This window comes from Peromyscus leucopus, chromosome 19, assembly GCF_004664715.2.
Source record: "Peromyscus leucopus breed LL Stock chromosome 19, UCI_PerLeu_2.1, whole genome shotgun sequence".
Classification (NCBI taxonomy): domain Eukaryota; kingdom Metazoa; phylum Chordata; class Mammalia; order Rodentia; family Cricetidae; genus Peromyscus; species Peromyscus leucopus.
In genome coordinates, this window is record NC_051079.1 from 63,028,808 (window position 1) to 63,033,444 (window position 4,637).

The 4,637-nt window shown below is 48.3% G+C and overlaps 1 pseudogene; it reads left to right on the forward strand.

The window, feature by feature from the left end:
- Positions 1–1,307: 1,307 nt before the first annotated feature.
- LOC114694939 lies at positions 1,308–1,413 on the forward strand (annotated as a pseudogene).
- The last annotated feature ends 3,224 nt before the right edge of the window (positions 1,414–4,637 follow it).

Consider the following 4,637-nt stretch of genomic DNA (forward strand, 5'->3'; position numbering starts at 1 on the left):
GCCGAGCCTACTTTGGGATCTATGTAGTGGCTATCAGACCCACAAAGACTCAGCCAGGAGCCTCTTCCCTTTGAGTTCATACCAGCCTCTCCGGGTACTTGAGGGCCAGGCACATACTCCAGCTTCAACATCCTTGCATGAACACCAGAAGCTGAAGAGAGACCTGGGGCTGCCATTTTTGTAGATGCTTTGGAGGAAGGGGTACCAGACACGTGGAAGACGCTTCCTTGTTTCTGAGTTATTACAGTAAAGGGTGGCCCCAGACTTGGTAGTCTCTCATCTTCTATGGGCACTTGACTGGCAAGTTTGGGCAGAGCTCTGGTCCCGTTGAGCACAATGATTAAAACTGTCACCAGGTGTCACAGCCCCCTTCTTGTCTTATCCTGATATATTTTCCTTCACAGTGGTGACATCCAATGTCTTGTACTGTATGAACATTTGTCTGTTTATTTTTATTTATTTATTTATTTATTTATTTATTTATTTATTTATTTATTTATTTTGGTTTTTCGTGACAGGGTTTCTCTGTGTAGCTTTGCGCCTTTCCTGGATCTCGCTCTGTCGACCAGGCTGGCCTTGAACTCACAGAGATCCGCCTGCCTCTGCCTCCCGAGTGCTGGGAATAAAGGCGTGCGCCACCACTGCCCGGCTCATTTGTCTGTTTATTGTTTGCTGGCTTGGCTGCTGAGGCACACTAGGATAAGCTCCAAGACAGGAGGGACGTCGCTCCCCAGTATCTAGAATGGTAACCAGCACATAGTAGACAATGCACATTCTGCTTGAATGAATCCACGTCCAGTGACTAATTTTCCAGGGGGGTCGGGTGGGAGACGCATTCACATTCCAGCCAAATGTCTCAAGAACAGTGATACTTAATGAACATTAACTTAATTAGATACTTAATGAAAATAACAAAGAGGTTATTCTCGTTATTTTCTTCCCAAAAGGTGAATGAAAAGCCCTCTCCCTTTTGGGGTGGTAATAACCACAGTCACCAGAAGAGTCATAATAGGAACAGCCTAGGGCCTGGCAGGATGGCTCAGTGGGTAAGAGTGTTTGCCGTATGCAGTGTTTGAATTTGTAAGACTGTGGGACTTGGTTAAGTCTGTAAAATTGTTCATTTTGCAATGTTGATTTTAATGTGTGATCTTAGGGATGAACAAGAAAGGGAAGGCTGTGGCTGGCTTTACAGTGATGTTCATGTGTCAAGTTGACAAGGTGTCAATTGTGCTGGAGAGTTTTATGTCAACTTGACACAAGCTAGAGTCAGTCATGTGAGAAGAGGGAACCTCATTTAAGAAAATGCCGTCTACGGCCATACCACCCTGAACGCGCCCAATCTCGTCTGATCTCGGAAGCTAAGCAGGGTCGGGCCTGGTTAGTACTTGGATGGGAGACCCAGTGCTGTAGGCTTAAAAAAAATGATAATAAAATAAAAAAAAAATTTTAAAAAAAGGAAAAAAAGAAAATGCCTCCTTAAGGTTGGGCTGTAAGGCATTTTCCTAATTAGTGATTGATGGGGGAGGACCCAGATCATGGTGGGTGGTGCCATCCCTGGGCTGGTGGTCCTGGTTTCTGAAGAAAGCAGGCTGAGCAAGCCATGGGGAGCAAGCTAATAAGCCGCACCCCTCCATGGCCTCTGCATCAGCTCCTGCCTCCAGGTTCCTGCCCTGTTTGAGTTCCTGTCCTGACTCCCTTCAGTGATGAACAGTGATGTGGAAGTGTAAACTAAATAAACCCTTTCTCCCCAAGTTGCTTGGTCATGGTGTTTCATCCCAGCACTAGTAACCCTGACTAGGTTACCATGCAAACCTGATGCTCTAAATTTGATCCTAGAGCCCACGTAAAGGTAGAAAGGTAGAACAAGAGAATTGACTCTGGAAAGTTGTCCTCCTCTGTCCTGCACATGTACAGAGACATCATGGACGTATATACAGTAGAAATAAAAAAATAAACAACTGGTATTTACAGAGCACTGTGCAAGAGAGCTTCTGCAAGTTATGTAGTGTGGTCCTTCAGGGAATGCTGTCACTAGCCCATTTTACAGACGAGGATGTGGAGGCTCATGAGAAACCCACAGGGAGAGAGTGGTAGCCTGCTGCATTCCAAGCCTTGCTGTGGGTCTTGAGCCCCAGGCAGAGGCTGGAGAAGCCAGTGGCTACAGGAGGGAAGGATCTCTGCAGAGGGGGCTGCTCCACAACCAGACTGTCCCATCCCTGGACGGGTCCTGGCAATCCCATCCCGGCAGGGGTTGTAATCTTGGCTTCACACAGGCGTCATATCATCAGCACCAAGTGTAATGACACACTGTAGCCAGGGGAAATTACAGTGCCCAGGAGACTTGTCCCAGAGGCCCTGCCCAGGGTAATTCCAGAGCAAGGATGGATGCTGGGAAATAACAAGGACTGGGCGCGGGCTGCTGGCCTTAGGTAATGGAGTGGCATGTGGGGGAAGTGGAGGATTTTAGTTGACTTATGCACTTTTTAAATTGAAAATAGTGGAAAACAAGCCAGCTGTGGTACCGAATGTCTGTAATCCCTGTACTCAGGAGGACCTAGAGTTCCAAGACAGCCTGGGCTACATAACAAAACTGTCTTCATGATAATAATAATGATGATGATGATGATGATGATAATGATACCCAAAAGTTATAAAATGAAAAGTCAAAATTATTCATAGTCTAATCATTTAAACCATCTCTCCAGCGATGGCAGAAGTAGAGACCCTGAACAGGGCCTTTCTGAATTTGGTCTGTGCTAATGAATCTGCATAGACATGATTTTTATGAGTGAGTGAGTTATATTGGCCTGCAACCTGCTGATGTCCCCTAATGACACAACCTGGACATTTTTGTAGGTCTTTCATTTTCTTTTCTTTCTTTCTTTCTTTCTTTTTTTTTTGGTTTTTTGAGACAGGATTTCTCTGTGCAATTTTGCGCCGTTCCTGGAACTCGCTTTGGAGACCAGGCTGGCCTCGAACTCACAGAGATCCGCCTGGCTCTGCCTCCCGAGTTGCTGGGACTAAAGGCGTGCGCCACCACCGCCCGGCAACAGGTCATTCATTTTCATAGCTGTGTGGCACTTGGAGCTGAACTTGAAAGATGCCAGTATTCATTTAAAAGATAATGCCACTTTGTATTGCATAAGAACGACCCTCTCTTGGGACGGTGGTGGGCACAGCCACTGGCTTAACCGCTTTTGGAAAACATTTGGCAGGCTTTGCCAAAGCTAATAATCCCGGCATCTGAAATGCATCCCCATATTTTTTTTTTAAAAGACACATTTAAGTAGCTTCCGAACAACACTATTCCAAACAGCCTTAAACTTGGAGTGACTTAAGTGCCCATCAAAAGCACGACAGTTGTTTCACAGTGCTCACCAAGGAGCGACGGGAGCGAGGGGACCACGATGATAATCACCAGCGCGGTTCTGACCGTCTCCGTGTTGTGCTGGAGAAGCCAGGCACCAGGCTGGGGCGGTGGGTCAGTGGTGGAAGGCTGGCCTAGTGTGCACAATGCCCTGGGTTTCCTGAGTGGTGTCCAGGAAAGGGAAACAAGACAAAGCAGAACAAAAACCTCCTATGGGATGGTCTCATTTACATACAGTTCCAAACCAGGTGAAACTAACTTTTGGTGTTTAGACGGCAGGAAGGGCGCAGGGGAGCAGCTTTGGCTGCTGGGGGTTCTGTTTCTTAGTTTGGGGTTGCGCGTGTGGTGGGTGCCGTTTGTGGAAATGATGTGTGTACTTTTCTACACACACGTTAGAGTTCAGTTTGTCTTTTCTTTAAGCAATGGAAACAGAGAGGGCTAGCGAGATGGTTCAGGGATGCAAACCTCCACAGCGGGCCAGCGCACGGACCAGGGGTAGGATCCCCAGAACCACATACGCGTCGTGGCGCCCGCCTGTAATCCTAGCCCGCAGAAGGCAGAGCCTGGGGACGCCCAGAGCAAACAGGCTGCTCAAGACTAGCCATATGGGCAAACTCTGAGTTCGATTGAGAGCCCCCTGCCCCAATGAATAAGGTGGAAAAGTGGTTAAGGATGATTCCTGACATCAACTTCAGGCATCCACATACCCCCACATAACATACATGTGCCTCCACACATGCAAGCACGCACACACACACACACACACACACACACACACACACACACAAATGGGAAAAGGGAAAAAAAAAACAAAAACAAAAACAGCAGAGTCATTCAATTCCCTCCAAAAAAGTCAGTCCCGGTCTCCTAGGTTTGCCCCTCTCCTCCTCTTCCTGCACCTTTCCAGCTGTACTCAAAAGAGAACCTTCGTTTACACTGTGGGGCAGGGAGGGAGAGAACAACATTGGCACTCCCGTTTGGGACGCCCCAGGCCCTGGAGGCCAGCCTCTGTTGGGGGTGAGAGGGCAGGCTTTCTGGGGTAGGGAGAAGGAACCTTGTTAGCGAGGTAGGCAGTGTGCAGCTGGGTGGGGGAGGGGAGGAGAGAAGGAAGAGGAAGAGGAGCCGCGGCGGTGAGTGTTCACGTGACTCCGGAGGGCACTGACAGGCATCCTTGTGGGTGCCCAGCTCTGTGGGATGGCAGCTTCCAAGTCCCAGGAGCTACGAGTTAGCAGCTCACAGGTGGAGAGTGCTTACCTGTGACAAAATCTGC